Source organism: Anomaloglossus baeobatrachus, chromosome 4, assembly GCF_048569485.1.
Source record: "Anomaloglossus baeobatrachus isolate aAnoBae1 chromosome 4, aAnoBae1.hap1, whole genome shotgun sequence".
NCBI lineage: Eukaryota > Metazoa > Chordata > Amphibia > Anura > Aromobatidae > Anomaloglossus > Anomaloglossus baeobatrachus.
In genome coordinates this window covers 11,544,342-11,557,102 of record NC_134356.1, presented here as the reverse complement: position 1 = coordinate 11,557,102, position 12,761 = coordinate 11,544,342, and the positions used below count along the sequence as shown (strand labels likewise).

General features: G+C 55.1%; 1 protein-coding gene across 1 annotated transcript in view; it reads right to left on the bottom strand.

Moving 5' to 3' along the window:
• The window catches only part of MRPS35 (mitochondrial ribosomal protein S35), an 83,685-nt gene that overhangs the window by 69,886 nt on the left and 1,038 nt on the right, over positions 1-12,761 (bottom strand). The window lies entirely within an intron of this gene.

Sequence of the window (12,761 nt, the reverse complement as noted above, 5' to 3'; positions counted from 1 at the left end):
TCTCTCAACTGCACTCACTCTTCTGCTGCCTTCCTGTTATCTCTCAGCTGCACTCTCTCTTCTGCTGCCTTCCTGTTTTCTCTCAGCTGCACTCACTCTTCTGCTGTCTTCCTGTTATCTCTCAGCTGCACTCTCTCTTCTGCTGCCTTCCTGTTTTCTCTCAGCTGCACTCACTCTTCTGCTGCCTTCCTGTTATCTCTCAGCTGCACTCACTCTTCTGCTGCCTTCCTGTTATCTCTCAGCTGCACTCACTCTTCTGCTGCCTTCCTGTTATCTCTCAGCTGCACTCACTCTTCTGCTGCCTTCCTGTTATCTCTCAGCTGCACTCACTCTTCTGCTGCCTTCCTGTTATCTCTCAGCTGCACTCACTCTTCTGCTGCCTTCCTGTTATCTCTCAGCTGCACTCTCTCTTCTGCTACCTTCCTGTTATCTCTCAGCTGCACTCTCTCTTCTGCTGTCTTCCTGTTATCTCTCAGCTGCACTCACTCTTCTGCTGTCTTCCTGTTATCTCTCAGCTGCACTCTCTCTCCTGCTGCCTTTCTGTTATCTCTCAGCTGTATTCTCTCTTCTGCTGCCTTCCTGTTATCTCTCAGCTGCACTCTCTCTTCTGCTGTCTTCCTGTTATCTCTCAGCTGCACTCACTCTTCTGCTGCCTTCCTGTTATCTCTCAGCTGCACTCACTCTTCTGCTGCCTTCCTGTTATCTCTCAGCTGTATTCACTCTTCTGCTGCCTTCCTGTTATCTCTCAGCTGCACTCTCTCTTCTGCTGCCTTCCTGTTATCTCTCAGCTGCACTCACTCTTCTGCTGCCTTCCTCTTATCTCTCAGCTGCACTCTCTCTTCTGCTGCCTTTCTGTTATCTCTCAGCTGCACTCACTCTTCTGCTGCCTTCCTGTTATCTCTCAGCTGTATTCTCTCTTCTGCTGCCTTCCTGTTATCTCTCAGCTGCACTCTCTCTTCTGCTGCCTTCCTGTTATCTCTCAGCTGCACTCACTCTTCTGCTGCCTTCCTGTTATCTCTCAGCTGCACTCACTCTTCTGCTGCCTTCCTGTTAGCTCTCAGTTGCACTCTCTCTTCTGCTGCCTTCCTGTTATCTCTCAGCTGCACTCACTCTTCTGCTGCCTTCCTGTTATCTCTCAGCTGCACTCACTCTTCTGCTGCCTTCCTGTTATCTCTCAGCTGTATTCTCTCTTCTGCTGCCTTCCTGTTATCTCTCAGCTGCACTCTCTCTTCTGCTGCCTTCCTGTTATCTCTCAGCTGCACTCTCTCTTCTGCTGCCTTCCTGTTATCTCTCAGCTGCACTCTCTCTTCTGCTGCCTTCCTGTTATCTCTCAGCTGTATTCTCTCTTCTGCTGCCTTCCTGTTATCTCTCAACTGTATTCTCTCTTCTGCTGCTTTCCTGCTATCTCTCAGCTGCACTCTCTCTTCTGCTGTCTTCCTGTTATCTCTCAGCTGCACTCTTCTGCTGCCTTCCTGTTATCTCTCAGCTGCACTCACTCTTCTGCTGCCTTCCTGTTATCTCTCAGCTGTATTCTCTCTTCTGCTGCCTTCCTGTTATCTCTCAGCTGCACTCTCTCTTCTGCTACCTTCCTGTTATCTCTCAGCTGCACTCTCTCTTCTGCTGCCTTCCTGTTATCTCTCAGCTGCACTCACTCTTCTGCTGCCTTCCTGTTATCTCTCAGCTGCACTCACTCTTCTGCTGCCTTCCTGTTAGCTCTCAGTTGCACTCTCTCTTCTGCTGCCTTCCTGTTATCTCTCAGCTGCACTCTCTCTTCTGCTGCCTTCCTGTTATCTCTCAGCTGCACTCTCTCTTCTGCTGCCTTCCTGTTATCTCTCAGCTGTATTCTCTCTTCTGCTGCCTTCCTGTTATCTCTCAGCTGCACTCACTCTTCTGCTGCCTTCCTGTTATCTCTCAGCTGCACTCTCTCTTCTGCTGCCTTCCTGTTATCTCTCAGCTGCACTCTCTCTTCTGCTGCCTTCCTGTTATCTCTCAGCTGCACTCTCTCTTCTGCTGCCTTCCTGTTAGCTCTCAGCTGCACTCGCTCTTCTGCTGCCTTCCTGTTATCTCTCAGCTGCACTCTCTCTTCTGCTGCCTTCCTGTTATCTCTCAGCTGCACTCTCTCTTCTGCTGCCTTACTGTTAGCTCTCAGCTGCACTCACTCTTCTGCTGTCTTCCTGTTAGCTCTCAGCTGCACTCTCTCTTCTGCTGCCTTCCTGTTAGCTCTCAGCTGCACTCTCTCTTCTGCTGCCTTCCTGTTAGCTCTCAGCTGCACTCTCTCTTCTGCTGCCTTCCTGTTATCTCTCAGCTGCACTCTCTCTTCTGCTGCCTTCCTGTTATCTCTTAGTTGCACTCTCTCTTCTGCTGCCTCCCTGTTATCTCTCAGCTGCACTCACTCTTCTGCTGCCTTCCTGTTAACTCTCAGCTGCACTCACTCTTCTGCTGCCTTCCTGTTAGCTCTCAGCTGCACTCTCTCTTCTGCTGCCTTCCTGTTAGCTCTTGGCTGTATTCTCTCTTCTGCTGCCTTCCTGTTATCTCTCAGCTGCACTCACTCTTCTGCTGCCTTCCTGTTATCTCTCAGCTGCACTCTCTCTTCTGCTGCCTTCCTGTTATCTCTCAGCTGCACTCTCTCTTCTGCTGCCTTCCTGTTATCTCTTAGTTGCACTCACTCTTCTGCTGCCTTCCTGTTATCTCTCAGCTGTATTCTCTCTTCTGCTGCCTTCCTGTTATCTCTCAGCTGCACTCACTCTTCTGCTGCCTTCCTGTTATCTCTCAGCTGCACTCTCTCTTCTGCTGCCTTCCTGTTATCTCTCAGCTGCACTCTCTCTTCTGCTGCCTTCCTGTTATCTCTCAGCTGCACTCTCTCTTCTGCTGCCTTCCTGTTAGCTCTCAGCTGCACTCGCTCTTCTGCTGCCTCCCTGTTATCTCTCAGCTGCACTCACTCTTCTGCTGCCTTCCTGTTAGCTCTCAGCTGCACTCACTCTTCTGCTGCCTTCCTGTTAGCTCTCAGCTGCACTCTCTCTTCTGCTGCCTTCCTGTTAGCTCTCAGCTGCACTCTCTCTTCTGCTGCCTTCCTGTTAGCTCTTGGCTGTATTCTCTCTTCTGCTGCCTTCCTGTTATCTCTCAGCTGCACTCTCTCTTCTGCTGCCTTCCTGTTATCTCTCAGCTGCACTCACTCTTCTGCTGCCTTCCTGTTAGCTCTCAGCTGCACTCTTTCTTCTGCTGCCTTCCTGTTATCTCTCGGCTGTATTCTCTCTTCTGCTGCCTTCCTGTTATATCTCAGCTGCACTCTCTCTTCTGCTGCCTTCCTGTTAGCTCTCAGCTGCACTCTCTCTTCTGCTGCCTTCCTGTTATATCTCAGCTGCACTCTCTCTTCTGCTGCCTTCCTGTTAGCTCTCAGCTGCACTCTCTCTTCTGCTGCCTTCCTGTTAGCTCTCAGCTGCACTCTCTCTTCTGCTGCCTTCCTGTTATCTCTCAGCTGCACTCTCTCTTCTGCTGCCTTCCTGTTATATCTCAGCTGCACTCTCTCTTCTGCTGCCTTCCTGTTATCTCTCAGCTGTATTCTCTCTTCTGTTGCCTTCCTGTTATCTCTCAGCTGCACTCACTCTTCTGCTGCCTTCCTGTTATATCTCAGCTGCACTCTCTCTTCTGCTGCCTTCCTGTTATCTCTCGGCTGTATTCTCTCTTCTGTTGCCTTCCTGTTATCTCTCAGCTGCACTCACTCTTCTGCTGCCTTCCTGTTATCTCTCAGCTGCACTCACTCTTCTGCTGCCTTCCTGTTATCTCTCAGCTGCACTCTCTCTTCTGCTGCCTTCCTGTTAGCTCTCAGCTGCACTCTCTCTTCTGCTGCCTTCCTGTTATCTCTCAGCTGCACTCTCTCTTCTGCTGTCTTCCTGTTAGCTCTCAGCTGCACTCTCTCTTCTGCTGCCTTCCTGTTATCTCTCAGCTGCACTCTCTCTTCTGCTGCCTTCCTGTTATCTCTCAGCTGCACTCTCTCTTCTGCTGCCTTCCTGTTATCTCTCAGCTGCACTCACTCTTCTGCTGCCTTCCTGTTATCTCTCAGCTGCACTCTCTCTTCTGCTGCCTTCCTGTTAGCTCTCAGCTGCACTCTCTCTTCTGCTGCCTTCCTGTTATCTCTCAGCTGCACTCTCTCTTCTGCTGCCTTCCTGTTATCTCTCAGCTGCACTCTCTCTTCTGCTGCCTTCCTGTTATCTCTCGGCTGTATTCTCTCTTCTGTTGCCTTCCTGTTATCTCTCAGCTGCACTCTCTCTTCTGCTGTCTTCCTGTTATCTCTCAGCTGCACTCTCTCTTCTGCTGCCTTCCTGTTTTCTCTCAGCTGCACTCTCTCTTCTGCTGCCTTCCTGTTATCTCTCAGCTGCACTCTCTCTTCTGCTGTCTTCCTGTTTTCTCTCAGCTGCACTCTCTCTTCTGCTGCCTTCCTGTTATCTCTCAGCTGCACTCTCTCTTCTGCTGCCTTCCTGTTATCTCTCAGCTGCACTCTCTCTTCTGCTGCCTTCCTGTTATCTCTCAGCTGCACTCTCTCTTCTGCTGCCTTCCTGTTATCTCTCAGCTGCACTCACTCTTCTGCTGCCTTCCTGTTATCTCTCAGCTGTATTCTCTCTTCTGCTGTCTTCCTGTTTTCTCTCAGCTGCACTCTCTCTTCTGTTGCCTTCCTGTTATCTCTCAGCTGCACTCTCTCTTCTGCTGTCTTCCTGTTTTCTCTCAGCTGCACTCTCTCTTCTGCTGTCTTCCTGTTTTCTCTCAGCTGCACTCTCTCTTCTGTTGCCTTCCTGTTATCGCTCAGCTGTATTCTCTCTTCTGCTGCCTTCCTGTTATCTCTCAGCTGCACTCTCTCTTCTGCTGTCTTCCTGTTTTCTCTCAGCTGCACTCTCTCTTCTGCTGCCTTCCTGTTATCTCTCAGCTGCACTCTCTCTTCTGATGCCTTCCTGTTATCTCTCAGCTGCACTCTCTCTTCTGCTGCCTTCCTGTTATCTCTCAGCTGCACTCTCTCTTCTGCTGCCTTCCTGTTATCTCTCAGCTGCACTCACTCTTCTGCTGCCTTCCTGTTATCTCTCAGCTGTATTCTCTCTTCTGCTGTCTTCCTGTTTTCTCTCAGCTGCACTCTCTCTTCTGTTGCCTTCCTGTTATCTCTCAGCTGTATTCTCTCTTCTGCTGCCTTCCTGTTATCTCTCAGCTGTATTCTCTCTTCTGCTGTCTTCCTGTTTTCTCTCAGCTGCACTCTCTCTTCTGCTGTCTTCCTGTTATCTCTCAGCTGTATTCTCTCTTCTGCTGCCTTCCTGTTATCTCTCGGCTGTATTCTCTCTTCTGCTGTCTTCCTGTTATCTCTCAGCTGCACTCTCTCTTCTGCTGTCTTCCTGTTTTCTCTCAGCTGCACTCTCTCTTCTGCTGCCTTCCTGTTATCTCTCGGCTGTATTCTCTCTTCTGCTGCCTTCCTGTTTTCTCTCAGCTGCACTCTCTCTTCTGTTGCCTTCCTGTTATCTCTCAGCTGCACTCAGTCTTCTGCTGCTTTCCTGTTATCTCTCAGCTGAATTTGACACGCCCAGCCCCAGGGCCTTAGGGTACTCAGAACTGGGCCGGACTAGTCCAGGAACGTCAGCGGTGGCGGGGTCTGGCTGTGTGACCTTGGTGGTTTCTTTTAAATAAAAAGGGGATGATGATGGGAGTTGTATTTTTAGAGATTTTTTTAAATTTCGTGACGCCAGTGGTTTTGCGGGAATGTGAGCCGCCGGTGCGTTGTAGGTTTCCCGGGGCAGGTGATGAGGGCGCAGCTGAGGTGTTTATACTCCCCATAGGTAGAGTGAGGCCCCGAGATAACCGCTGATAATATGAAAAGTCTATGAGGGCAGGTCGTGACGCAGGAGGAATGGCGATGACACCGGGGCTTTGCAACAAGTCTTTTAGTCGCTGCACCGGTTCAAGCTTGACAGACATTTTAGTCCATCCTCGGTGTGCTGGGATCCCCAGTGATGGGCAACTGTGGCGCCCCTGACCTGGTCAGGCACCACTGAGTACTGCACCCATGCTGGGGACAGTACAATACAGGTAATCCAGATGGCTGACTGGGGTGTGGAACACAGGCGCATAGTGATCAGGTCTCACACATGTACCCATGAGAGGACCCCTGGGGATCCCAGGAGGGGGAAAAGCCTTGACCTTCACTGGAATAGTGGAGGGGGCCAAAAGCCTCCATCTCCTCTCAAGGGGTGTGGTAAGAGAGTCTGGTTGCTAGGTGGCGTAGGCAAGAACAGGAGAGGAGGGGCAGTGAGTCAGTTAGAGCAGAACTCCATAGGGCTCAGTGAGGAGCAGACCTGTGGGGCTGTTGCTGTCTAACAGCGCCCGCGCAGTGGCTACAGACGGGGGAGAACGGTCAACTAGGAGTGCTGCCTGAAAGCCAGCTTCAGCTAGAGAGTGCAACGGAGTGGGAAGTAAGGAGACTGCTAGAGAGCACCAGGCCCAACCGGGCGGCAGATCCCGAAGCGGGGATAGATTCAACTTTCTTCTGCTAAACCTGCCGGTGTGGGGCTCTTAAAGCCCACACCACAACACTACAAAAGCCGCAGCCACGTAACCGCAAGTTAGGGCCCATAGGTCATAGGAGGCAAGAGGCTGGAGTGGCCTGGTCCGGGGAACAAGCACACGGCAAACGAAGGGGAGAGAGGCTTCAGCATCTTCCCTGGGTGACCCCCATAGGGACTCAAAGTCGGGGTTACCCCAAACCACCAAGGGCTAAGGAAGGCGAGTCAGTAGTCACCCTCATGAAGTCAGCCTGAAGGATACCTGGTTCCTACCTGGTTCATCTCAGCTACGCCCGGGTTACTCACCCTGCCACCTGAAGTGAGTAAAAACCCTGAAAGACATCCTGCCTGTGTGGTCATTCTGCGACTTGTGGTACTACAAACCTACACAGGGCCCTGGGGCTTGCCTCACTCTCAGGAGGCTCCTACATCTAACTGCACACACCATCAGCTCCAGGCGACCCTCAACTTGCAGTGGCGGTCCCTACTGGCCGCAATACTGAGAGTGGCGTCACGATCAAAACAGAAGATTTCCTACCAGTGACGGAGATCCAGCAACGTGGAGTCCCTGAAGGTATGCACCGACACCGACACAACACCTGTGGGGCTTCACATCTGGCGTCACGAACAGGATAAGGACTAGACCTGTTCAGACAGGTGACCATGTGCCTAGGCGGTCCGCTTGAAAAATTGGAAGCGCCGCCATATTGCCACCATGAAAAGCGCGCTGAAAAACAACAGCAGCCCGCGCTGGGAGAAGTTACCGCCCACGAAGAGGTGTGGCTACCCAGAGATCCCCTGCAGAGTTCTGACCTTGCCAGCTATGAGGGTGGAAGCGTCCAGAGACGTCGGGACAGAAAGGAAGCCACAAGCCTGCTGCTGGGAGAGGAGCTGCTGAAAGAGGCAGAGCGGAAACTGAACAGCTTGCTATCTGAGGCAACGGCGAGTCCACAGCTGGAGAGTCGTGCAGAAGAGGGCGCAGAAGAAATGGCGTCTGACCGCAGAAATCCAGAACCGGGCTCCGCTGCCTGGTGGTATCGGGAGCTGGCCCAGTTCTGCGACCGACTGGAGAACCGGGTTGTGGAGCAGATCCGGGAAGAACGAATGGAAATGCTGGAGATGACCGCGGCGGTTCGGGCCTATGAAAGGAGAGCCGCGCGCCGAGTGCCAGACAGGACGGCGATGACGCAGACCCCGATGCTGCCACCGGTGGGTGAGTCGAGTGATGCCCCGGCCAGCGCAAGTGCCCCGACCCCTGCTGCCACGCCCGCGGTCCCCGAAGAGGCGTCCGGTGCGGCGACGCTGAAGCAGGCCGCAGCCACGCCAGGTGCGGCCTTCCAAGCCCCAGCGGCCGCAGCGATGCCCTGCTCGGCCCACCAAGACCCGGTCCCTGCAGCAACGCCCAGTCCGGCCCGCAAAGAACCGGCTGCCACCGCGACCCTCATCCGCGTCGCAGGCGTAACGCTGACCCAGGCCGCCGCCCTGCTAGGCCCGGCCCGCCGAGACCCCACCGCCGCAGCAACGCTCGTCCGCGCCGCAAGTGAGGTGCTGAACCAGGCCGCAGCCACGCCAGGCGCGGCCCGCCAAGCCCAGACTGCTGCAGCGACGTCCAGCCCAGCCTGCACAGAGCCCCCTGCAATAGCGACACAGATCCAGGCCGCTGCCATGCCGGGCGCGGCCCGCCAAGACCAGGCCGCCGCCATGCCGGGCGCGGCCCGCCAAGACCAGGCCGCCGCCATGCCAGGCCCGGCCCGCCAAGACCAGGCCGCCGCCATCCAGGGCGCGGCCCGCCAAGACCAGGCCGCCGCCATGCCGGGCGCGGCCCGCCAAGACCAGGCCGCCGCCATGCCAGGCGCGGCCCGCCAAGAAGAGATTACCTCATCATTTACCCCGGCCTGCAAGGCCAGAGCAGACACCGCTCCCCAGTCCAAAGAGGTCCCTGCTAGGAAGACCCTGATAGGAGAGGACCCCGAATACTGGAAGCTGAAGGCTGACCTAGAGGCCCAGTTCCCACAAGAGATGGTGGATCGGTATCTGCTCCCTCCGCATACCCCCAAGGAGATTCAGGCAACCCCTGCAGCCGCGCCAGAGAGTCCACCGCCCAGACCAGCTGAAGAGAGCCCATCCCCAGCACTGCCACAACCAGAGTGCAGCGAAGAACTAAGGGGGAGAGGAGGCCAGGAAGCTGAGGAGCTGACTCCGACGCCAACCGCAGCAGACCCCTACCCAGAGCCGGAGATGCTGCCCTATTCCCGCTGGGAGGAGGAAGACTTGACACTGTCAGCAGATGAAGATCAACCCAAAGACCTCACCTGGGAGCCCACAGGCATGAACCCAGCCCGCAAGACACGGCGCAGCAGATCAAAGTATCCTCCAACACCACAGTCTCCAGAGCAGAGGGAGGTCACAGCCAGAGACCTGGAGGAGAAAAGGTGCCTAAGAAGGTCCCAAGCCCAGGCTAGAGGACCCCTTTACAGAGGAATAGTAGAGGACTTCAACTTGAAAAGCGGATACGGCTTTATTGTAGTAAAAGGAATAAAAGAGGGCATATTTGTGAATCGGAGAGCTGTTCAAGCCCACCTGCCCAGAGGACATTCAGGCAGAAATTTGAAGATTGGGGACTTAGTACAGTTCACCTTGCATCAAGGAGAAAGGGGCTACTATGCCTTGGACGTAGCACCATGTCCCAGACAAGAAAGACAAGAAAGACAAGAAAGACAAGAAAGACAAGAAAGAAAAGACAGAGATAAAGACCCAGATGTAGAAACAGACGAAGACCAAGAAAGGAAAGATAAAGAACCTACAGATGAAACAACCACAGACAAAGATCCTACAGATGAAACAACCACGGACGACGACGGAGAGCAAGAAAGTCACAGGTGCCGGTGCCCTACATGCCCACGCCCTGGTGAAAAGGAGGAGTAAAGTAAAGGAAAGTAAGAAGTTACTGTTTTGACCAGTTTTGACAAGTTTTGTTTGCAACGTTTAAGAAATGCGCCCACAAAAACTATTGTGAGAAATAAACTTTAAGGCTATGAACTTGCTATAGCCACAAACTCTCGCAGTGTAAATAGTTACACCAGTGGCACCACCACCAGGGCCAGCCTGTTTAGGGGCTTGGCTCGTCTGCAACCAGGGGGGCCCGTCCGTAGAAAAGGGCCTTGGCTCACCTGCGACCAGAGAGCACGCCTGTTTATGGGGCCTTGGCTCACCACCACAAAGAGGGTACCTGGTCAGCACCAACTGTGGAGGCCGCCTCTGCATCCTGCCAGAAGAGGCTGAAGGCGCGGATCCACCAGGCCAGGTATACCCTGAAACCACCAGCCCATGAAAGCCGCCTCTACATCCTGCCAGAAGTGGCTGAAGTCGCGGCCAACGGGAGAGGAAGATTGGAGGAAAGGTCTGGGGAAACGGATGGCCCAGACCTGGTTACCAACAGGACCGGTGACCTGCCTCCTGAGAGGGTTTTGGGTGGGTTAACGGACTTGTGGGTGGAGGGTGGTGATGTATGATACCTGGTGCTTTTAAATGTTTTACATGTTTTAATGTTTTATGCATTTTAAAATGTTGTCTTGCAGCCCGAGGACGTGCTGGTGATAACTAAGGGGGAATGTGGCGCCCCTGACCTGGTCAGGCACCACTGAGTACTGCACCCATGCTGGGGACAGTACAATACAGGTAATCCAGATGGCTGACTGGGGTGTGGAACACAGGCGCATAGTGATCAGGTCTCACACATGTACCCATGAGAGGACCCCTGGGGATCCCAGGAGGGGGCAAGCCTTCACCTTCACTGGAATAGTGGAGGGGGTAGAGCCTCCATCTCCTCTCAAGGGGTGTGGTAAGAGAGTCTGGTTGCTAGGTGGCGTAGGCAAGAACAGGAGAGGAGGGGCAGTGAGTCAGTTAGAGCAGAACTCCAGAGGGCTCGGTGAGGAGCAGACCTGTGGGGTTGATGCTGTCTAACAGCGCCCGCGCAGTGGCTACTGACGGGGGAGAACGGTCAACTAGGAGTGCTGCCTGAAAGCCAGCTTCAGCTAGAGAGTGCAACGGAGTGGGAAGTAAGGAGACTGCTAGAGAGCACCAGGCCCAACCGGGCGGCAGATCCCGAAGCGGGGATAGATTCAACTTTCTTCTGCTAAACCTGCCGGTGTGGGGCTCTTAAAGCCCACACCACAACACTACAAAAGCCGCAGCCACGTAACCGCAAGTTAGGGCCCATAGGTCATAGGAGGCAAGAGGCTGGAGTGGCCTGGTCCGGGGAACAAGCACACGGCAAACGAAGGGGAGAGAGGCTTCAGCATCTTCCCTGGGTGACCCCCATAGGGACTCAAAGTCGGGGTTACCCCAAACCACCAAGGGCTAAGGAAGGCGAGTCAGTAGTCACCCTCATGAAGTCAGCCTGAAGGATACCTGGTTCCTACCTGGTTCATCTCAGCTACGCCCGGGTTACTCACCCTGCCACCTGAAGTGAGTAAAAACCCTGAAAGACATCCTGCCTGTGTGGTCATTCTGCGACTTGTGGTACTACAAACCTACACAGGGCCCTGGGGCTTGCCTCACTCTCAGGAGGCTCCTACATCTAACTGCACACACCATCAGCTCCAGGCGACCCTCAACTTGCAGTGGCGGTCCCTACTGGCCGCAATACTGAGAGTGGCGTCACGATCAAAACAGAAGATTTCCTACCAGTGACGGAGATCCAGCAACGTGGAGTCCCTGAAGGTATGCACCGACACCGACACAACACCTGTGGGGCTTCACACAACCACCGAGCCCAAGTAAGTCTGAGGCCAGTACCGGTTCTCCTCTGTTTGCCTTTCCTGGCCGTCTCTCTGCGCTGACTCTCTCCGTCCTGTCCTGCGCCTCCACACACAGGGCCCTCAGCCAGGGGCCGCGGACCAGCAATGGGACTTCTGCCTGCCTGGCTCCCTCCAGGGACCTTTAAAGGGACTTCTGCCTGCCTGGCTCCCTCCAGGGACCTTCAAAGGGACTTCTGCCTGCCTGGCTCCCTCCAGGGACCTTCAAAGGGACTTCTGCCTGCCTGGCTCCCTCCAGGGACCTTCAAAGGGACTTCTGCCTGCCTGGCTCCCTGGTCCTCTGTGGCCCCCTTCCAGCGGATTCGTGTGCTGCTTGTGGCCGAAAGGTGTGTACAGCCCCCCCCCCCCAGCCTCCGGTGTTACTAGAAAGTCCTGAAGTATCTTCCTAGCGTAAGGACCAGGACCCCATTTCCGACTAATCCCTCCACTTTGAGATGTCTGTGAAATGCGACTATAGGGGGTCTGACACTTCTGTCACTGGGATTCTTTCTTCCATCTCCTCAGAGTTGAGCAGGACCCCGGGGTCCTCACCCCTCGTCGGTCTCCTCCCCGCGCCTGACTGACTCTGCTAACCGCCAATATTCAAAACTTAGCTCCGCCCATTTTACCTCAGACAGCTCACCACTAAGCTCCACCCCCTGGATGGTTCCAGAGACAGTGCACGGGGCTTATGTACCATAACCAGATACTGGTCACTAACATTAATGGCCCCTGCCCCGGCCCTGATCTAATGTGTGAGGTAACAATTGGGTGTCTGTAGGTTCTTGGGACGTGAACTGATAGATGGCCTCTACCCAGGATGGGGCTCCACAGCTCTGCTGAGGTACAGTACCTCTGTGGCGACGGCAGCCTCAGGGGCGCCACACATTCACTCTTCTGCTGCTTCCTGTTATCTCTCAGCTATATTCACTCTTCTGCTGCCTTCCTGTTAGCCCCCGCCCGCTGCCCATGTGCCCTTGCCTGCTGTTCTCGTGCCCCCACCCACACCGCCCCAGTGCCCCCACCCCAGCGCCTCCGCTTGCACCCTTGCCTGCACATCCACCTGCACACCCGCCCCAGTGCCCCCACATGCACCCCCGCCTCAGCGCCCCGCCTGCGCCCCCACCCCAGCTTCCCCACCTGCGCCCCCGCCCCAGTGCCCCCACCTGCACCCCCTCCCTAGTGCCCCCACCTGCACACCCACCCCAGCGCCCCCGCCTGCACCCCCGCCCCTGCCTGCGCCCCTGCCCTAGCGCCCCCACCTGCACCTTTGCCTGCGCCCCCGCCCCAGCGCCCCCACCTGCGCCCTTGCCTGCACCCCCTCCCTAGTGCCCCCACCTACGCTTTTGCCTGCGCCCCCACCCCAGCTCCCCCACCTGCGCCCCCGCCCCAGCACCCCTGCCTCAGGGCCCCCGCCTGCGTCTTTGCCTGC